General features: G+C 46.9%; 2 pseudogenes; one reads left to right on the forward strand and one right to left on the reverse strand.

The window, feature by feature from the left end:
• Positions 1–4,807: 4,807 nt before the first annotated feature.
• LOC147716838 (charged multivesicular body protein 4a pseudogene) lies at positions 4,808–5,881 on the forward strand (annotated as a pseudogene).
• On the reverse strand, positions 5,636–22,144 carry LOC147716839 (fez family zinc finger protein 2-like; annotated as a pseudogene).
• Positions 22,145–23,319: the final 1,175 nt, after the last annotated feature.

A 23,319-nucleotide genomic window follows, 5' to 3' on the forward strand; every position in this document is an offset into this window, starting at 1 on the left:
TGAATCGATTAGTACATACTGCAGAATGGGTGACTACAATAGTGCAAGGGCAGTGACAGAGTGTTTCATGGAAGGGTAAGGATACAGACTGGGAAATTAAAGGTGTGAAACACAAGTGTGTAGGTGGTTGCAGAACTGCATACTTACTGGGTAGGCGTTTGAAGCAATGCATGAACTAAAGCCTAGCTAACTGTTCTACCTTGCTACACCAACTGCAGAATGGTGCAGCATTCACACACATCTTCAGATTTATAATTTCTGATGTGTTTTGTTGTATAACTCGTATTTGCAAACACACACAGTAACACATATTGAACACCCCTTCAATGCATAATGGTGTGTATAATGATCTATTTACATGGAGAAGAAAATGCATACAGAGTATCTTTTCCTGTCATTGCACATATAAATCACAATCTTGTGCTATAACTGTGTTACAAAAAGTGATATAATGGTGCCACAGGATGATTTTAAATCTAGATTTAAATTAAAAGTAATGAAATAAATAAAATTTAAAGTCTAATGATCTTAAGCTACATTTTAATTCCACATAAAAAAGATACACAGCATCTCTTCATATAGTCCAGAATGTATTAATATTAAACAGTGAAATTATTCTCCAGACACCTCAAATTTTAGAACAGCTTCTAAAAGTTCATCTGGTACTTCTTCCAGATCATACTGCTGGTTTGCCATTTCATAGTTTATAGCTTCCGGTAACTCTACGTCATTCAGTTCTTCCAAAAAATCAGCATCATTGCTTTCATTTTCAAATTCACAGGTGACATCTGCAGTACTGATGTCCTCTGAATCAGTCTTGCTGCCTTTTATAGATTGATTGCTTAATTCAATTAAACTGTTGCTCACTTCCAATGTCTAGATACAAAAGGGGGTGATGGACGAAGCGTTTGAGCAAATCAAACACTCACACCCAGTCAAATGATATGGGTTTAATCCATCACCATTCTTTAGCTCACTCAGCCACCCTAGTTCAGACATGGCCATATGCAAATCAGTCTGACCCTGTGCCTCATGGGAACAGTCCAGCCCGAACTGCCAAGCCATGTCTTTCCTTAATGTCCGGTATTCAGATGCAGGAATCTGCACAGGCCGTTCATTATATCGTCCTCCTTTTCCCGTTGGAAACAACTGAGGGAAACAACGAGCTTCCAAGATTTCTTCCCCTACACTCATGGGACTTCCCTTTGCTTCCTTCATTTGGAATAACTCAATAGTATTCCCCAACACTTCTTTGGAATGAAGGGGAGGAACACTGTAATGTTCATAGATTTCTTCAGTTCTGGACATATCCACTTTTTCAAATTGTCCAGTTGATGAGTCAGTACCTTCTTCTAAAGTTATTTCTCCTTCTCCCACATACACATTTTTATAGTACTGATTATTTTTTACCAGATACAATGTTGCTTTTTTCACTTTCCTAACATCCACTAATTCTTGCCAGATTTCCTTACTCTTAGTAGGAACGCCATTAACTAGAATAACTAGAGGTTCATCTTCTATATTTTCCACACCAATATTTTTCTTTAAATCTAGAGGCAAATATACAACTCTTCCCTTTAATCCTCTATGTAAATCTGAAGGAGGCAATTTCCCTGCCTTAGGCTTCATCCGAACAATAGCAAGAAATGGATGCACATATTGAATAAGAATAGACTCATAGGTATTTAAATTTATCAGCTCAGAAGGAATATTTACCAAATCAAGATTATTATGCACAGCTATAGCAGGCATTTTGTTCTCGTCTATTTTGTTATAACAATATTTACAAATACATTGATCAGAACCCAAATGAAAACAATTCTCTACCAACAAATACATTGCAAATTCCTTCCACTCATTTTATATTTTCTCTTTCACTTTTTAAATACAGATAAACAGTCCTAGTTTGATTTTTATAATGTGTTCGTCGACAACAAATACAAGAATAATTTGGCCTTTCACCTCAAATCACCTTAAACTTCGTAATTTCTTGCTCAAAATTTTTGGTACTAGAATGTTGTACATTCTCTTCCACATTTCCTTCTATTAATATATCAGTTTCTGCATTGTCTTGCTGAGGACCAAAGTAACTAAACTCAATTTCTTCACAAACGTTCATTACATCTGATACTGATCCACGCAAAAGAGCACTGTTCAAATATTTTAACATTAGTGCTGCCCTTTCTGGGCAAGGTGATGGAACGCCACGTCACTGCGGTACTTAGCGCCCATATCGAGGCTAATGGGGGGCTGGCATCCCGCCAGGCCGGTTTCCGTCCTAGACATTCGACTGAATCGGTTGTGGTCTCAGTCCTAGATAACCTCAGAAAGGGCATGGATGATAACAAATGCCAGGCACTGGTCCTCCTTGATCTGTCCGCCGCCTTTGACACGGTGGACCATGCCATCCTACTGTCCCGTGTCAGGGCGGCTGGTATCGGGGGATCAGCTCTGGTTTGGCTCTCCTCCTTTCTGAGGGACCGCACCCAGGCAGTGCGGCTAGGCGGCTTCACTACCACCCCCCTCCCTGTCACTTGCGATGTTCCCCAGGGATCCTCTCTCTCTCCCCTACTTTTCAATCTTTATATCTTCCCTCTTATCTTCGCGCTCCAGCAGCTGGAGGTCACCGTGTACAACTACGGGGATGATCTCCAGCTCATCTTCGACCTGTCCTCCTCTCCTCTGTCTGTCTCTAATTTCCAGTCTACTATGACGTTCATCAGGGACTGGATGAACCACAACCATCTTAAGTTGAACCCGGATAAAACCGAATTGGTTCTCACCGGTGGTTCATCCAGCCCCTGGAACTCCCTTTTCTGGCCCCCCTCTCTTGGTCCCGCACCTTCCCCCTCAACCACGGTTAAAACACTGGGTGTCAAAATGAATAATCAGCTCACCCTCCATTCACAAATCAGCTCCGTGGTCTCTTCTTGTTTCCTCACTCTCCGTACCATCCGTTCTGTTTCCCGCTTCTTCTCCCCTCAGGCACTCAAGATTATCATGGCCGCCCTGGTGATATCAAGGCTGGATTATGCCAACGCCCTTTATCATGGCATTCCAGCATACAGCCTGCGAAGACTCCAGTTGGTCCAGAACCAGGCGGCCCGGCTGGTCTATGGCCTCCCACGCTATCACCACTCCACCCCCCTTCTAAAGGAGCTTCACTGGCTCCCCGTAAAAGAACGCTCCCTCTTTAAGACCGGCTGTATGGTCTTCCAGGCCCGGCAGGGCACTGCCCCCGCCTTCATCTCCTCACCAATAACACCTTATGTTCCCACAAGAGAGCTCCGGTCTTCCTCTAAGTCTCTCCTTCAGATCCCTCGCTTTACACGAAAAAAGTGGGGTGGGGCCAACTTTTCCACCTTGGCCCCAACATTTTGGAACTCTCTCCCTGATCATCTCCGCTCTGCTACCCGGTACCTCTCCTTTCGCAAAGATTTAAAAACTTTCCTCTTCAATCAGGCCTTCCCCGTTTAGCTCCTCATTCCTTTCCTTCTTGTTTTCTTCCCCTCAGTTGCCGATCCGCCCACTAGCGCCAAGAAACCGCATGGTGTATGCTGCGCTTTAGAAATATTTTAAATTAATTAATTAATTAATTAATTAATTAATTAATTAATTAATACAATATTCTGACTAATTTCCTCCTTTCAGTATGATGTACTGCTAACATCCTGAAATGGTGAAAAACACTTTGACATACTTTTCTAGAAAGACAAGAGAGAAAATGGAAACCAGTATTTTCTCTCACTCTGCAAGGGTCTAGTCCTTGCAACATCTTAATCTTTTGTTGAACACTTTTCTTAGTATAGTCACATAAGAAATTGCGTAAAAATCAATAGATTCCTGTTCTACACTACAAATACTACTGCAATTCCAATTTTACCTTGGAGCTTTAGGACGTCTCCCTAAAACTTCATCAGCTAACACCTCTTCTGCATTTCTGGGAACAATTTTATCTTTCTCAATAGGACAACCATTTCTAACCTCATAAGCTCGACCACTGGTGTCAACTGCATGCAACAAATCATTACTCTGAAGATAAGTCTCTTCATTAAAAAAAGGCTCAGAACTTGAACTGTGTTTCCATTCATCCAAAAAAAACATCAGAAAAATTAGTTCTATTAATTAGTCTTCTCCACTTACTTTTGGCCTTCATTAAATGGATTGGTGTATCTAGTGATCAAATTCTATTTATTATTAAAGTAAATAATTTCCTTTTTAATTCAAAAGCCTTCTCAACAATACTTTATATATGTTTCTTCTTCTTATAAAATGCTGATTTTGTTTTACATTTCTTCATATCCTTTAATACGTTTAAGACAACTCTATTGTAAAACATTATTTTTCTAATTTCCTGAAATTGATTCTTCCTCCTTCTACTATACAGTGTTTCTTTAGAACATGATTTTCCATCATTTATATATTTTTCTTGATTTTCTTTTTTGTTGCAGATACATTCTTTTTTTTCACATTCTCCACACTATTCCTAGTGTTTGATAGTTTTTTTTAGAAAATCCTTTGTTCTCTTACCGGGAGATTTCTTCCTTTTCTCCACACATTGTTGTTCAGGTAAATCTTGTGGATGACTTCTCTTGAAATGCTAAGCTTTTTTATGTTGTTTCCTCTTTTCATTTTTTGAAGGCATGATGAACTTCTTTTAGTGTTGATAAATGGAATCGGTTATAAAAAATGTATATAATGTTATAAAAATAAATCTATAAAATATACTATTCTATTACTAAACAAATGCAATCTACAATGACTAAGTATAAAAAACAAGAGTGTAATTGATAACAGAAGTAGGAAGTACTGGAGCTGAAGTTCCACGGAAGGGAGGTGGAGGAGTAGAACGAGAAGAAGGGAAGCAGAAATGAGCGCCCTGGGGAGGATATTCGGCAAAGGAAAAAATGCAAAAGGCAAGCCCGCAGGAGGCAATTCAGAAGCTCAGAGAGACGGAGGAAATAATGGTAAAGAAGCAAGAATTCCTGGAGGGGAAAATTCAGCAAGAACTGGCAACAGCAAAGAAACATGGCACCAAAAACAAAAGAGCGGCACTTCAAGCTTTGAAGCGAAAGAAGCGGTATGAGCAGCAGCTGAGTCAAATTGATGGCACCCTCTCCACTATTGAGTTCCAGCGTGAGTCTCTGGAGAATGCCACCACTAACACAGAGGTTCTCAAAACCATGTCCGAGGCCATGAAGGAGGCGCACCAGCACATGGACGTGGATAAGGTAGCTGATCTCATGGCAGATATCACAGAGCAGCAAGAACTGGCACAGGAGATTTTGGATGCCATCTCCCGGCCGATGGGGTTCGCAGACGATGTGGATGAGGATGAACTCTTGGCTGAGTTAGAGGAAATGGAACAAGAGGACTTGGAGAAGGAATTGCTGAATGTGGGAGAGGATGAACCTGCCAAACTTCCCAGTGTTCCAGCCACCCGTTTTCCAACTGTGCCAGCATCAAAAGTCGAGGAGGATGAGGATGACGACTTGCGAGAGCTGGAGGCTTGGGCATCCTGATTAAAATGCAAGTGAGACCACCCGCTTTGACCACAATGCGGCATGACCGCAACCAGCGGGACTATCCAGTCTGACCCTCGGAAGGATAGCTACAGACTGAGAACCTTCACTGCTCACGCAGACTGTAAACTCTGTACATAAGACATAGACTTTATAGACAATACATTTTATATCTGAGAAACCTATGTGGATAAACTGGTGAGATAGAGGAGGAATGGGGACGGTGCAGGAAGATTCCAGAGTAGAGTAGAGTGAGGATTGAAAGTTCTAGAGGAAGTTTTAATGGCTTTTGAAATGCAAAAGCAGAAGGGAAAAGTAAGAAGATTTGCCAAGAAGTGGTCCTGGAGGGTCCGGAAGGAACGTTCAGTCGGTAAAATTAGGGGAATGTTTCCGTCCTCGAAACCCCCCCCCCCCCCCCCCCCCACACACAAAAAAATTCTGGTTTGGGAGAGGGCAAATGCACCAAAGAAAATTTCAAAGGCTAACTTACTGGGAGGAGGAATCTGATGCCAAGAATGAAGATTTAATGAGGAGAAATGCAGGAAGTCAGAAGCCAATATTAGTAAGTTTAGGAGACTTTCCAAGGATGAGCAAAGGTTCCACGATGGGAAATGGGGGTTAAAGGAAAAGGAAGATGCCGCCAGGTGGGAGATTACAGGAGGGAGGCATCTAAAGTTAAGGAAGATTCCTTGGATAAAAGAAATGGAAGAGCGGGCCCAACAAAGATTCTGTGGAGGACAAGCTAAGAAATCCAATGAGCCATGATTTTTGAAAGCCAAACAGTGATTTCAATTAAAGCTTATGGAAGGGGGATGGTGTGGAGATTTGGGGGGTAAGTGCTCCCCGAAAGGAAAATCCATTTGTAAAACATGCGGAGGAAAGGTGTGAATATTAGAAGGGGGGGGGGGGTAGTTGGAGAGAAGACTGTATGGGAGTATATGGAGATCTAATTACAAAGAGGGAGATTCCATTGTTCGAAAGTAATGAGAGATGCAGTGATAACAGAAGTGCATACATACTGCATAGGAGTTTCAAGAACTACATCTGCAAGAAGAGTACCTGAATTAATTTATAAGAGGGTGGATTTTGGAGCAGTAAATGGATTAGTACAAGGTGCTGAATGCATCACTAGAGCAGTACAAGGGGAGACACAGAGTATTTGCTGCAACATCATGGATACTTACTGGGGAATTGAAGGTGTGAAAGACAAGTGAGCATGTGTATAGAAGAGTGCATGCATACAGAATAGGAGTTTAAAGAAGTCCTTGCCCTAAGGCCTACTTCGCTACATGAGTACTGGACACTGACTGAATGATTAGACTACTATAAGGAGAGTGTCTGAGTGACTTTATAAGTGCTTGAGTTTTAGCGTAGTAAACGGATTAGTACATACTGCTGAATGGGTCATTAGAACAGTGCAACAGCAGTGACAGAGTGGTTGGTGGATGTGTAAGGATACAGATTGGGGAACTGAAGATGTGAAACACAAGTGTGCAGGTGGATAGAAGACTGCATACATAGTATATAGGGGTTTCAAGCACGCCATCTGCTAAGACCGGGCTCACTGCAAGAGTACTTAAGTATCGACTGAATGATAACAGTTCTGTGAGGAGAGTGCCTGACTGAATTCATCAGTGCTTGAGTTTTAGCACAGTGAATGGATTAGTACATACTGCTGAATGGGTCACTACAACAGTGCAACAGCAGTGACAGAGTATTTAGTGGAAGTGTAAGGATACAGACTGGGGAATTGAAGATGTGAAAGACAAATGTACAGGTGAATACAAGACTGCATGCATACTGCATAGGGGTTTGAATCAGGCCATCTGCTAAGGCCTGGCTCACTGCATGAGTACTTAAGTACTAACTGAATGATTACAGTTCTGTAAGGAGAGTGCCTGACTGAATGTATAAGTGCTTGACTTTTAGCACAGTGAATGGATTAGTACATACTGATGAACGGGTCACTACAACAGTGCAACAGCAGTGACAGAGTATTTTGTGGAAGTGGAAGGATACAGACTGGGGAATTGGAGATGTGAAAGACAAATGTGCAGGTGAAAAGAAGACTGCATGCATAGTGCATAGGAGTCTGAAGCAGTCCATCTGCTAAGGCCTGGATCACTGCATGAGTACTTTGGTAATGACTGAATGATTGCAGTCCTGTACCGAGAGTACCTGACTGAATTTATAAGTGCTTGAGATATAGCACAGTGAATGGATTAGTACATACTGCTGAATGGGTCACTACAACAGTGCAACAGCAGTGACAGAGTGTTTGTTGGAAGCGTAAGGATACAGACTGGGGAATTAAAGATGTTAAACACAAGTGTGCAAGTGGATACAAGACTGCATGCATAATAATTCATAGACGTTTGAAGCAGTCTATGTTCTAAGGCCTACTACGCTGCATGAATACTTATCTTATCTTATCTTAAGGGGATTTTCTATAGCGCTCTGACACCGTAAGTTTCCTGGCGCTAATTGGGTGCTGAGAGGTGTAAAGGAGGGGATCTAGCCAGACTGTGTGAAGAGACTAGTTTTCAGGAGTTTTCTGAATTCCAGCAGGGAGTTGGAAGATTTAAGCGGGAGAGACAGCGGGTTCCAGAGTTTAGGAGCCAAGTGAGCAAATCTACGGCCGCCAATTTTTTTTAGCTTGATTGGGGGGGGGGGGGGGGCGACTAAGAGCTGGCGATGAGAGGACCGTAGGTTACGTACCGGGCAGTAGAGAGTGACCAAGGATTTAAGGAAGGCAGGAGAAGTCCCAGACACAGCTTTGAATGTCAAGCAGCCGATCTCAAACGCAGCCCTCTGTTCAACCGGCAGCCAGTGGAGTTTGCGAAGTAATGGTTTCGCAGACTGCCACTTTGGGATTTTATAGGCCAATCTTGCTGCCTGGTTCTGCACCATTTGGAGCCTGTGGAGAAGGAATTTGGGTAGACCATGGTACAGATAATTTGAAAAATCCAGGCGGGAGAGCACCAGGGCAATCAGAAGTTGTATCAGAGCCTCAGGTGTGAGGAGATGGGAAACTTTCCTAACTTTCCTTAGCTGGAACATGCCTGATGACACAACAGCACCCACCTGAGGCTTGAGAGAGAGCTCTGTGTCAATGATAACCTCGAGACTCTTTGCTGACTTAACTGGAGCAGGCGGGGGGCCAAGCTCCACCGGCCAGAACTGTGGACCCCAATGAGTGGGGCTGTTACCCGAGAGGATTAGCTCTGTTTCCCCCGGGTTCAGCTTGAGCTGATTCAGATTCATCCATTGCTGGATGTGTAACATAACCGCTTGACAGTAAAAAGAGCTGCATTGGGAGTGTTGAGGGGGAAAATAATTTGCAGATCGTCTGCATAATTGAAAACAGTGATGTCCCACCTCTTCAAAGAATGGATGACCGGTTGGAGGTAAAGATTGAAAAGCAGAGGGGACAGGGATGATCCCTGGGGCACTCCGCAGGTGGATAGTTCCTTAGCAGCCGTGAAAGGGCCTAAACGGACCGCCTGGGTTCTCCCCGACAAAAAAGATTTGATCCAGGCAGAGGCCAGGCCCCGAATGCTGGCCTGATCCGCACGGTGGAGAAGGATTTTATGGTCCACCGTGTCGAATGACGCCGACAGATCCAATAGGACGAGCTCCTGAGGTGCCCCTTTATCGGCATTGCCCCTTAAAGAATCCATAACTGCTAGGTTCACAGCCTCGGTGGAGTGGGCTGGTCTAAAACCGGATTGGTTAGGCTCGAGGCAGTTGGAACACTCGATAAATTGAGAGAGGCAAGTGGTGACGTATGCCTCCAAGAGTTTGGATAGGTAGGGCAAATGGGAAATAGGCCGATAGTTGGCAAGGTCCTCCGGATCGGCTCCGGCTTTTTTCAGCAGGGCACCAAAACAGCCTCCTTAAAGGAGTTGGGTACCGTGCCCGTCTCAAGGGAGGTGTTTAACAGAGGCAAGATGCAGTCCGGCAGAGCGAGGCAAATATCGTGGAAAACAGAGGGGGGACAACAATCATTGGGCGAGCTGGATTTGACTCGGACAGTGAGTTTGGCCAGAGTGGTAGGATCAAGGACGGGGAAGTGTGATAGTGAGAGTGGGTTTCCAGGCGAGAAAGCCCATAAGGCCACGAAAGAGGCAGGAGGGATAGTATTCTTAATCTTAATAATTTTTTCAATAAAAAAACTATTTAAGGCATTGCAGGACTCTTGGGTGGGAGCCTGAGAAGGGAGGGTTCTGGCGTCAGACGTAAGTTCACTCATGATTCTGAAGATCTCCTTAGACTTATTAGGGGCAATAAGGATCCTTTCAGAAATATGTGAGGATTTTGCTGCTATAATTGCACTTTTATATTTTCTCCGTGCAGCGACGTATGCCTCTCTATCGGTTGGCGAGTAGTTACGTCTCCACCTGCGTTCCGTCTGGCGCAGTTCAAGTTGCTGAGTTTTCAGGGTGGTATTAAACCACCTGTGTGACTTGCTGTGCCGGGAGCGAGGGAATCTGGAGAGGGGGCGAAATGGTCGCTGGCTTTGGTAATCCAGCTGGAGAAATCATCCTCCAGAGTATGGACAGTCGCAATACTGCGCTGCGGGGGCGAGACTCAGCCAGGAAGGAAAGAAAACCTTGAGAATCAAGGGCGCTCCATTTACGAGCGACCCCACCTGCTAGAGGAGGAGCCTTTACACGACCCCTGACTGTGATCACAGTGGCGATCAGATGCAAGGAGTGACCACAGGACACGAGAGCGTGACTGCCTGCCTGAATGAATGTATAAGTGCTTGAGTTTTAACACAGTGAATGGAACAGTACATACTGCTGAATAAATACAGTTCTGCAAGGAGAGTGCCTGACTGAATTTATAAGTGCTTGAGTTTTAACACAGTGAATGGATTAGTACATATTGCTGAATTGGTCACTTCAACAAGAAGATGCCGTAATTGCATTTGCCATGTCGTGAGTTCCAGAATAAAATGCCTCTATGGTTCCCCTACTGTGGCCTCTTCTTCTTCTTTGGAAGGAGTGTTTACACAATTATGACCGCGAATGCCAGCATCGCGTTCAAGAGGCCCCCACATCCCCAAGTCAGCCAAGGACTTGCTGGTTTCTGCCTCAGCAGATTTCCTTCCAGGGTACTGTATTTTCCTTGGCCCACCTCCAGGCCTGGTAAAAGAAGGGGCGGTGAAGCCGTCATTTGACTGCCCGTCGGGCGAGGTGGATTTACCACCTTGCGCCCACCGTATGGATCCCTACGGTTTGGAGGTTGATGCGGTCCAGGGGACTCGAGGAGGCATGGATTTTATGGAGGCACACGGACTTGAGGGTTTGTTTAGATAATGGCGCCAATCTTCCCCCGCAATTACACCTTCTCCAAAACTTTGCATTTTGGGACATGTAGGCGATATACCTCACGCTGCATACAGAAAAGCTCTGGCTCAAGCATATACTCTTAGACACTTTCTAACTAGTCCCCGTGGTCCTGAAGAATCGCTCAGCAAATTTTAGAGAAGCGAGAAACATGTTGACCGGACTTTAACACACTCCAGAAAAGAGTAGGAAACATCACTTTCCATTACTCTCCTCTAGGATACTGTTTTTAACTAAAGCAGTAGCCCTCCTGAATAAAATTGACTCTGGTACTACTAGCTTTATTTTACTTCACATAATAACGTCTACCCTGAATCCTGGCCCCATACCCGCACTTCATCTATACGGCAGTCGGAAAAAGATCTCCGCCAAAGAGCCCCTCTATGAGGTGTTGCCCGTTGGGTATTGCACCGCCGACCCAACGAGGAGCAAGCCCAAATGATGAAGCATGACACCTGAAAGGGTGTGTGAGGGCATTAAATCCAACAAAATGGATTCCCAGGGTGACCATCAGGTTACCCTGTTCTGATCCGCTTGCACTACACACCTCACAAACTCCTTTCTTATTCATTAGGAACAACACGACATCCTTTGTATTTCATATAGTTTGGGCACGTCGTGTGTGGACCTTCTGCTCCATATTGAGCAGTAATAGCCCAAGACTCCTTTCTTTTGATATCAATCCCCTACTGTGGCCTCTTCTTCTTCAATGGGAGGAGTGTTTGGACAATTAATAGCGCAAATGCCAGCATCATGTTCAAGAGGCCCGCATCCCCAAGTCGGCCAAGGACTTGCTGGTTTCTGCCTCGGCAGATTTCCTTCCAGGATACTGGATTTTCCTTGGCCCACCTCCTGGCCTGGGAGGAGATGGGGCAGTGATGCCGTCATTTGACTGCCCGTCGGGCCAGGTGGATTTACAACCTTGCCCCCGCCGTATGGATCCCTACGGTTTGGGGGTTGATGCGGTCCAGGGGACTCAAAGAGGCATGGATTTTTGTTAGGCACACTGACTTGAAGGTTTGTTTAGATCATGGCGCCAATCCTCCCCCACAATTACACCTTCTCCTAAACTTTGCATTTTGGGACATGTAGGCGATATACATCACGCTGCATACAGAAGGGCTCTGGCACAAGCAGTTACCTAGGGGCGGAGCGGCTGACCACGAAACAGGATGGGGCGGGATATTTAAATCCGTTATTTGGTGCCTGCATCCTCATAACACGTCTGGCACTGAAGAAGGCAAGAAGATGCCAAAATGCATTTGCCATGTCGCGAGTTCCAGAATAAAATGTCTCCATGTTTCCCCTACTGTGTCCTCTTCTTCTTCTTTGGGAGAAGTGTTTGGACAATTAGTAGCGTGAATGCCAGCATCTCGTTCTAGAGGCCCCCGCATCCCCAAGTCGGCCAAGGACTTGCTGGTTTCTGCCTTGGAGGATTTTGTTTGGTTTCCAGGGTACTGGATTTTCCTTGGAAAACCTCCAGGCCCGGGAGGAGATGGGGCGGTGATGCCGTCATTTGACTGCATGTCGGGTGAGGTGGATTTACCATCTTGCCCCCGCCGTATGGATCCCTACTGATTGAGGGTTGATGCCGTCCAGGGGACTAGAGGAGGCATGGATTTTCGGGAGGTACACGGACTTCAGGGTTTGTTTAGATCACGGTGCCAATACTCCCCCGCAATTACACCTTCTCCAAAACTTTGCATTTTGGGACATGTAGGCGATATACATCCCGCTGCATACAGAAAGGCTCTGGCACAAGCAGTTACCTTGGGGGTGGAGCGGCTGACCATGAAACAGGATGGGGGCTGGATATTTAAATCCGTTATTTGGTGCCTGCATCCTCATAACACCTCTGGCACTGAAGAAGGCAAGAAGATGCCGAAATGCATTTGCCATGTCGTGAGTTCCAGAATAAAATGCCTCCATGTTTCCCATACTTTGGCCTCTTCTTCTTCTTTGGGAGGAGTTTTTGGACAAATAATAGCGTGAATGCCAGCATCTCGTTCTAGAGGTCCCCGCATCCCCAAGTCGGCCAAGGACTTCCTGGTTTCTGCCTTGGCGGATTTCGTTTGGTTTCCAGGGTACTGGATTTTCCTTGGCAAACCTCCAGGCCCGGGAGGAGATGGGGCAGTGGTGCCGCCATTTGACTGCATGTCTGGTGAGGTGGATTTACCATTTTGCCCCTGCCGTATGGATCCCTACAGTTTGAGGGTTGATGCGGTCCAGGGGACTTGAGGAGGCATGGATTTTCTGGAGGTACATAGACTTGAGGGTTTGTTTAGATCACTGCGCCAATACTCCCCCGCAATTACACCTTCCCCAAAACTTTGCATTTTGGGACATGTAGGCGATATACATCCCGCTGCATACAGAAAGGCTCTGGCACAAGCAGTTACCTTGGGGGCGGAGCGGCTGACCACGAAACAGGATGGGGACTGGATATTTAAATCCGTTATTTGGTGCCTGCCTCCTCATAACACCTCTGGCACTGAAGAAGGCAAGAAGATGCCAAAATGCATTTTCCATGTCATGAGTTCCAGAATAAAATTCCTCAATTTTTCCCCTACTGTGGCCTCTTCTTCTTCTTTGGGAGGAGTGTTTGGACAATTAATAGCCCGAATGCCAGCATCGCGTTCAAGAGGCCCCCACATCCACAAGTCGTCCAAGGACTTGCTGTTTTCTGCCTTGGCGGATTTCCTTTGGTTTCCAGGGTACTGTATTTTCCTTGGCCCACCTCCAGGCCCGGGAGGAGATGGGGCGGTGATGCCATAATTTGACTGCACGTCGGGCGAGGTGGAGTTACCACCTTGCCCCCGCTGTATGGATCCCTACGGTTTGGGGGTTGATGCGGTCCAGGGGACTCGAGGAGGCATGGGTTTTCGGGAGGCACACGGACTTGAGGGTTTGTTTAGATCATGGCACCAGTCATCCCCCGCAATTTCAACTTCTTCAAAACTTTGCATTTTGGGACATGTAGGCAGTATACATCACGCTGCATACAGAAAGGCTCTGGCACAAGCAGTTACCTTGTGGGCGGAGCGGCTGACCATGAAACAGGATGGGACGGGATATTTAAATCCATTATTTGGTGCCTGCATCCACATAACACCTCTGGCACTGAAGAAGGCATGAAGATGCCGAAATGCATTTGCCATGTCGTGAGTTCCAGAATAAAATGCCTCCATGTTTCCCCTACTGTGGCCTCTTCTTCTTCTTTGAGAGGAGTGTTTGGACATATATATACATATATATATATATTTCAACAGGGTGTCTCCCACGGGAGAAAGATGAGTCGCCACAAACCTTGCCTTTAACCATTTATCCGTGCAGGGTAACTGGACAAAGCATTTTTCCCAACATGTTTCGTTTCTGCTGGAAACTTTTTCATAGGTTGCGCCTGCCACCAATTCAGTTCACTGGTTTACTGCAGGTAGGATTTTCACATTTAACATAGCTCTAATTAGCTCCGCCCATTAGGAATCACTTCCGTTTGTTAGCAGCATTCTGGTACCTGTAGTATAGCCAGTGTCCGATTTAAAACTGTTTTAAAACCCTTCAGTGGGTGGTGGATATTTGTCCCGTTGTGGTGCCAGCCACTTTTAAAGCCTCTGCTACGATGTTATGATGTAGGTTCCCCCGGAGTCAGTCCACTTTTCTGATTGACTGGGGGCCGGATACCGGAGTCCAGTCCCCGGGAGCACCGCAGATCCCTAATCCGTGTGACGGTGTTTGGCAAGGAGGTTCAGGTGCGGGGCTGCATGGCGCTTCGTTCCGTTGTGCGTTCCTCTTCAGCTGAACCACGCTGATATTTATTTCAACAGGGTGTCTCCCACGGGAGAAAGATGAGTCGCCACAAACCTTGCCTTTAACCATTTATTCGTGCAGGGTAACTGGACAAAGCGTTTTTGCCCGACATGTTTTGTTTCTGCTGGAAACTTTTTCATAGGTTGCGCCTGCCACCAATTCAGTTCACTGGTTTACTGCAGGTAGGATTTTCACATTTAACATAGCTCTAATTAGCTCCGCCCATTAGGAATCACTTCCGTTTGTTAGCAGCATTCTGGTACCTGTAGTATAGCCAGTGTCCGATTTAAAACTGTTTTAAAACCCTTCAGTGGGTGGTGGATATTTGTCCCGTTGCGGTGCCAGCCACTTTTAAAGCCTCTGCTACGATGTTATGATGTAGGTTCCCCCGGTGTCAGTCCACTTTGCTGATTGACTGGGGGCCGGATACCGGAGTCCTGTCCCCGGGAGCACCGCAGACCCCTAATCCGTGTGACGGTGTTTGGCAAGGAGGTTCAGGTGCGGGGCTGCATGGCGCTTCGTTCCGTTGTGCGTTCCTCTTCAGCTGAACCACGCTGATATTTATTTCAACAGGGTGTCTCCCACGGGAGAAAGATGAGTCGCCACAAACCTTGTCTTTAACCATTTATTCGTGCAGGGTAACTGGACAAAGCGTTTTTCCCGACATGTTTCGTTTCTGCTGGAAACTTTTTCATAGGTTGCGCCTGCCACCAATTCAGTTCACTGGTTTACTGCAGGTAGGATTTTCACATTTAACATAGCTCTAATTAGCTCCGCCCATTAGGAATCACTTCCGTTTGTTAGCAGCATTCTGGTACCTGTAGTATAGCCAGTGTCCGATTTAAAACTGTTTTAAAACCCTTCAGTGGGTGGTGGATATTTGTCCCGTAGTGGTGCCAGCCACTTTTAAAGCCTCTGCTACGATGTTATGATGTAGGTTCCCCCGGTGTCAGTCCACTTTTCTGATTGACTGGGGGCCGGATACCGGAGTCCTGTCCCCGGGAGCACCGCAGACCCCTAATCCGTGTGACGGTGTTTGGCAAGGAGGTTCAGGTGCGGGGCTGCATGGCGCTTCGTTCCGTTGTGCGTTCCTCTTCAGCTGAACCACGCTGATATTTATTTCAACAGGGTGTCTCCCACGGGAGAAAGATGAGTCGCCACAAACCTTGCCTTTAACCATTTATTCGTGCAGGGTAACTGGACAAAGCGTTTTTCCCGACATGTTTCGTTTCTGCTGGAAACTTTTTCATAGGTTGCGCCTGCCACCAATTCAGTTCACTGGTTTACTGCAGGTAGGATTTTCACATTTAACATAGCTCTAATTAGCTCCGCCCATTAGGAATCACTTCCGTTTGTTAGCAGCATTCTGGTACCTGTAGTATAGCCAGTGTCCGATTTAAAACTGTTTTAACATATATATATATATATATTTAAGTGGAAGCGCGGGACTGTTTGTTTAGTGCAGCAGGGGCGTCTGAGGAAGACTTCATTGTCGAAATGCATAATGCCTTACCTGCGTGTTCAATTAAAGGCTTTTCCTGAAATCCCCGCGTGTGCCTCTTCCTACAGTTCTGCTGGAGGTTGGTTGGATATTTTCGGCATCAGCCAGAGACGCCTCAAGAGGCCACATCTGACAAAGTGACTGCTGCATCACTGGCTTCTGCGAGAGCAGTTTTTCTTTTGGAACGGAGGTATCGGATTGCAGCAGCACACCTCTCCAGCGCCAGTCAGGCAGAGTTCACTGAGAGCAGTTTTGTGACTTCACGGATGGATTGGACATTATTCCAGCCCAGGACTCAGCAGACTCGTGCTGTGGGGGTACAGATGAATGCGGGGACCCAGGGAAGCCCGAGAACTTCAATGTGCATTAACATCAGTGCGCTCCACTTTGCAGTGCCTCCCCGCAGCACCAACCCAGGGATGTTGCATTCTGGGTGCTGTAGTACCAACAACACTACAGCAGGTGAGCGACCACATGGCAGGGGAGGTGCTTCCTCTCACCTATAGGAAGCATCCAGATGGATTTAAGTGGAAGTGCGGGACTGTTTGTTTAGTGCAGCAGGGGCGTCTGAGGAAGACTTCATTGTCGAAATGCATAATGCCTTACCTGCGTGTTCAATTAAAGGCTTTTCCTGAAATCCCCGCGTGTGCCTCTTCCTACAGTTCTGCTGGAGGTTGGTTGGATATTTTCGGCGTCAGCCAGAGACGCCTCAAGAGGCCACATCTGACAAAGTGACTGCTGCATCACTGGCTTCTGCGAGAGCAGTTTTTCTTTTGGAACGGAGGTATCGGATTGCAGCAGCACACCTCTCCAGCGCCAGTCAGGCAGAGTTCACTGAGAGCAGTTTCGTGACTTCACGGATGGATTGGACATTATTCCAGCCCAGGACTCAGCAGACTCGTGCTGTGGGGGTACAGATGAATGCGGGGACCCAGGGAAGCCCGAGAACTTCAATGTGCATTAACATCAGTGCGCTCCACTTTGCAGTGCCTCCCCGCAGCACCAACCCAGGGATGTTGCATTCTGGGTGCTGTAGTACCAACAACACTACAGCAGGTGAGCGACCACATGGCAGGGGAGGTGCTTCCTCTCACCTATAGGAAGCATCCAGATGGATTTAAGTGGAAGCGCGGGACTGTTTGTTTAGTGCAGCAGGGGCGTCTGAGGAAGACTTCATTGTCGAAATGCATAATGCCTTACCTGCGTGTTCAATTAAAGGCTTTTCCTGAAATCCCCGCGTGTGCCTCTTCCTACAGTTCTGCTGGACGTTGGTTCGATATATATATATATATATATATATATATATATATATATATATATATATATATATAGCCAGTAGGTATATATAGTTAGGACCTATTTTCCATAGGAAATCCACAACATTCTATTGGGAATAACTTTGGCGCTGGTTGATGAATATTCCCAAATTTCTCAAAGAAGATGGCCCGCTCCGCTCCTCTCCTTCCCTGAAAGTTTTGGGGGGATTAGTCTAGTGGGGGCTGAGAAAAAAGGGGGGTCCCAAAACGTGTTTTCCCCATGTTAATTTCCATAGGACCTTTAGACACGGCTACAGCTTGAACCGCTGAACGGAATTACACCAAATTTGTCAAAATGGTAGAGTCTGGTACGCAGATCACGCTTTTGGTTCAATAGTGTAAATCCCACCAGTGGTTCCTGAGAAAATTAAAAGAGAAAAAAATTATATATCTGTAAGCGCGCACCGTGCGCGCACCCCACGATTTTTCGGGGGAAAAAAATTGGGGGGGGCTTGGGGGGCTTCTGTCTTTTATTTTAATGTCTTTATTTTAATCTCGAGGGTGCCCACCCCTCGTTTTACCCCGAGATCACCGCTGTGGCCCGAGCCGCCTCAAGATGGCCGCCGCCTGATTGTGGGCGGGGCCGGGAGGACGTGGTTTCCGCTTCCCTCTGCCTTGGGGAAGCCTTCGATGTGCCCGCCGGTCTCCCATGCTGAGGGGGAGACCGGGTGATGCTGCTGGCTTGTGCGGGTCTGACCTTGTGCCCCTTGCTATACAGCACACAGAGAACTGCTGTGGTGGGGCAGGCCGCACCTTGACCGCCTCCTGGCAGCTTTTGCTCTCTGGCCACCAAGAGAAGGACTGCGAACGTGGCCACGCCGGGCCCGGGGGTTGGGGCCCGGTGACGGCCGAGGAGTATGTCTGTCGTTGGCGCGTCGACTGTGGACAGAGCAGCCTCATGACAAGTAATACACAGAAATTAAGTCACTGTTTTTTAAATACTGAGTATAACGCACTCAAAAGCTGGCCATAGTAAAAACAATTCAGGTTTGTTCAATTACAAAACAGGGTTGTAATCATATGAAATCGAATCGAATGTGCAAGTAGAAAATAGATAGAGAGCCTACCAAGCGCTGCGCGTCTGCTCCCTTTCACCCTCCCGTCTGAGCTGGGACATCAATAAAGGATAGGAAGGAGTAGCAGCGTTTACACTTGGCTACCACTTTTTGTAACCCTACTGCTGTCACTGATAGCCCTCGTCTCAAGAGTCATGATGGCAAGGCAGCAATAACGTTCACTAATTTGCATGTCTTGCTCAGTGCATAGCAGCTTAACAGCAAACCGTAAGTTCTTGAGGTGCATAGTTTATGGCAAGCATCAGCCCTGTGATGTCATCAATGCTCATAGGGTGTATGATGTCACTTCTGCTACCCATGTCGTTTTGGTGAAAAAGATTCATCATCACGGCGATTGATAGTAGACTCCTGACACTAACTAATGCCAAAAATCCACCTTCTTTTAAAAGATGGAGGCCACACAAGCCGGTATACACCAACCTTTTCCGTCTCTTCCTAGACGTACCTGTTTCGCTCCGTAGCAATCCAATTACTGCCCCGACCCCTTCTTGCTTCTCCTTTTGCCTGCCTTCTTTTTTCTTTAACCTGTTTACTTCAGTTTTATGTATCATTTCTGTTCTTATTGTGAAGCGCTCGGACACCTTCGGGTAAAGTCAGCGCTATATAAAAATGCATAAATAAATAATAATACCTTGAAAACATATTTTGAGTGTATGCTATTGCGGGCGGCAGCTTTCACACCCCAGCGGTCAGAGGGTGCAGGCGGCGAGGGTAACTTTAAGTGGTGCAGGGAACAGTCACAGGACCGTCCTTAGGCTGCACGAGTGGGCGGCGCGGCTTCGCACACAGTTTCTGTTCTCACCACGCGATCATGGATGCCCTGAATTACTGCCGTGATCTGACTACCCCGTCACCCACGACCCGTCCGCCAAACTGATGGTGCCTCAACAGGCCCTGTAGCGCTGTAATGAGTGCAGCAGAACTAAGGGCATAATAAAAATGCAGGGTCTGCGCCATTCCTTGACTTGAGGCCTAGGCCATGGAGGCCTCTGCTCACGGGGCGGGAGGAGGTCGTGGCGGCTGTCTGGCCTGTACCGTGACAGCACTGCAGTGTTCCCCACGCCACAAGTAAGTGTCTCACACTGACTACCTTTAAGTAGCAAGCAGTCAGTTGTTTCATACAAATAGTTGCTTGTATTACGGTCTCACTCCGTTCGCTGCTTGGCATTGAAAGATACCAGCTCCTCTTCATCGGATGCGTGCTGCTCACAAATATCACTGCCTTACTGTTGTTGTACTAAGCGATTGATTCACTAAAGGACATTTTTACTGTATAACCTACTTCTTTTGTTAATGTTTGAATTCTAGCATTGTATGTGACTGTTTATAATCATCCTAAAAAATGGACATAAATGTGTGCGCCTTTTAAAAATACACATAAAGAAAACATGTTTTCCCTCCTTCCTCCGCCAGCCCCCAGACCTAAGCCTCCATTTCTGTAACGTCAGGCCATCTCCTGGAGCACTATCTCTGCTGGAGGGCGACTAGAGTACCGCAGGGGAAGCCTGAAACCTTTCACCATCTCAGTCGTGTTCTGTTTGCAGTGCAGATGGGGAGTTTCGTACATTTACACCTGAGTATTGGCACAGGCAGCCAGGGCCCATAGGAACTGCTGGAGCTAAGAAAGGGAACAGGCAGCGAGGGCTTTCAGGTAGGCGCACTGTTAGAACCGAGTTTGGGTAAAAGACTGAAAGCAAATAAACAGAAAAAGCTAAGAGAAACACCCACAGGCAGGGCTGTATCTGCATACATTAGAGTTTTAAAGTAACTTTAACCTTGTTATCCAGATCTGTAGTGTTACTTTATAAAAAGATTGTTTTATTTGATTATTGTATTTAACATTGCTTGTCTGCTTATAACATTCTAGTTATTAGTCACCATATATGACTAGGCACAACGTTTGCTTTCTTGCACCTGTGCATGTAGATTACTCTGAAGATCTATGTCTGTGAAGGGAGATTATTCTAAGTATATGCTATTTTAATAGCACAAACCAAGACAAGTGGAGTGATGTACATGGTCAAGGCACGAGAAGTCAGCAAATGATGGGAGAGGTACCTGGGTTCTGTGAGGAGACATGTAATATTACTGCATTGTGCTGTCCTGCTCTTTAAAAAGGTGCGTGTACAACTCTTTCCTCAGTTGGAGTAGTGTTGAGGCAGCCCTGATGGATACAGGGATGTTTTCCAGACCCTTCATGCATAGATGGAGAAAGTCAATTGCCTGTTTTATAACTCTTTAGAGTTTTTGGTCACCACTCTTTCAGCTTAACTATGTGTGTTTGAATATATGATCCTAAAGCCGATCTTATTGCTCAAATAGATGTAATTTCTGATATTTATATGTTTCACTCATCTTCATTGCTTGATTTTGCAGGCCGTGAGGAATGTCACTCATAGTTGATGAAATGTCACTCATAATTTCACTTAAATTATGAAAACGTCACACATAGCAATCTGAAACCTTGGCAGCTATGGTGGGCCCTTACCATGCTCTGCACCCAGAGCACTGTCCTGGGGTCTGTTATTAAATCCTGGACAAGCATAACTGTCCTGGGGCACTTGCATCACTCTGTACCCAGAGCAATGACCTGCACTCGGAAAACTGTACTGGTGGGTCCCTGCATGCTCTGTACCCAGAGTACTGACCTACCGTCTCCTACTACACCCTATACCCAGAGAACCGTTCTGGTGGCCCTTACCATACTCTTTACCCAGAGCGCTAACCTGGCGTCCCTTACAGCACCCGGTACCCATAGAAGTGCTCTGGGGGTCCTTACCTTGCCGCAGACGTCACACGAGAAGTTCTTCGGTTTCCCATCCGGGGCAGTGGAGCTGAGTTTGCTGTGACTTTTGACCCCGTTCCTGTCCACAGAGAAGGCCGTGTTCTCCTTCATCACCTGGTCCAGCTGCCCCGGCAGGCGCTCCTTGTGCGGGTACTGAAGGTTTGAGAACTTCTCCGCCGCCAGGCTCGCCAGCTTGGCATTTTCCAACAAAAGCAGTTTCTGGTGGGCGGACAGGGAAGCCTGGGACTGAGCGTTCAAGATGCCGCAGGGGAACAAGTGCCTGCTGAGGAGGCCGTGCGGGTACGACGAGTCTACGTAGTTGAAGTAGTACAGGGACCCGTTGGCGGGCATCCCCCCGGCCTGGTTTATCACCTGCGGCTTGATGACCCGGCTGGTGGGCAGCACGGACTGCCCAATGTTCAAGTCGCTCTTGCAACAAATGCCACAGTTGGACTTGCACAGCGAGCTGTAGACCGTGCCCCTCAGGCTCGACTTCCAGAGCTCGGAGTAGTTCAGGAGAGACTTGGGGTTCATCTCGTAGCCCACGGGCTACATGGGCAGCATGCAGGGTACGGGGGCACACAGGCTGGGCGCCTTCTTGGACTCGGGCTTCGTGCCCGACCGGTGCTCGTGGAAGGCGGCTAGCTGGGGCTCCGCGCTCTTTTCCATGATCCTGTCGATGGAGAACGTCAGGGTCTTGGGAGTGCCGGTGCCCGGGCTCCTGCCCTTGTGCTGGGGACAGGAGGGCACCACGATGGGCTCCAGGGTCGCCGAGCTCGCCATCCTCGCAGGGACTGGTTCCTTGGTCACTGCGAACTAGTCTGCATTCCGGGGAAGCCGGTGCACGCACCACTCAAACGAGCACCAGCCCGCGCCGTGCCACCCATTTACATTCAAATGAACATACTCAGGAACAATGCCACCCGGGGGGCCCGATTAGTGCTCATTAAGTGGCGCACACAAAGTAGCAGACATGCTCGACCTTCTTAGGGAGTACCCAGTGATCTGCAGTGCCCGGCTCCTCACACGGGAAGCGTGACTGGGGAGTGGGGGGGACTAGGAAGTGCCTGGTGCCACCAGAGCTGCTAGGAGATGCACTCCGGGGAGACTGCTGGCTGCACTGTCACTTTGTGATTGCCAGCATCTTCACCAGCGGCACATCGCCGTCTCGTGCAGGAAGCTGACATCACGTGGAGTCACAGCAGGCAGAGTGTGGCATGGAAGGGCCACTGTACAGCAGCTCAGATCACCAGCAGCACGCGCGGCTGTCACCAGCCACAGTGCGCGACTAGTCAACAAGCTGAGCAGGCGGGCTCTCTACTTGAAAAGTGAGCCAGTAAAGTGGCTATCAGTTTAATGGAAATGACAATGTACCAGAATATATATCTGCTTATCTAATGGCTTTTCCTGATGCTGTACAGTGTTGTGGTGCTGGAGAAGATATACGATTTTTCCAATAGTGTGCAACATCGGTAAATAAAAAGACATGATGCCACTGGTCGCTTTATTCCACTGACGCATGCAATCACCACACTGTATGCGCATTCCAGCCAAATGATCCCCCCCCCCCATGGTGTGTCTCTGTTGTTTGGAATCGGACCACAACTCTGAATCTTTCAAGAAGTGTACCATTAGGCTTCCAAAGGCAATCTGAGATCGCCAAGCTATACTTCACCAAACACCGTATGGAGTCATGTAAGCCCCATTCCTGCTAGTGGTCGAGAGTACGATCCCTTTCCTGCTATCGGGGTTTTTCATGCAACAGGCTTCGTTGCAACCCCTGCCTTAGTAAACTATAGTGGAGAATGGCTGAATAACTTTGATTGAGAATGGTTCTGTATAAGAAAGAACAAATTCCTTTCTGTTCTCCAGAACAAATTCCTTTCTGTTCTCCAGAACAAATGCCTTTCTTTTCTCAATGCACTATGGACTAGTAAAATGTTGTTGTCTTGCTGGAG

Source organism: Lissotriton vulgaris, chromosome 5 (genome assembly GCF_964263255.1).
Source record: "Lissotriton vulgaris chromosome 5, aLisVul1.2, whole genome shotgun sequence".
Classification (NCBI taxonomy): Eukaryota; Metazoa; Chordata; class Amphibia; order Caudata; family Salamandridae; genus Lissotriton; species Lissotriton vulgaris.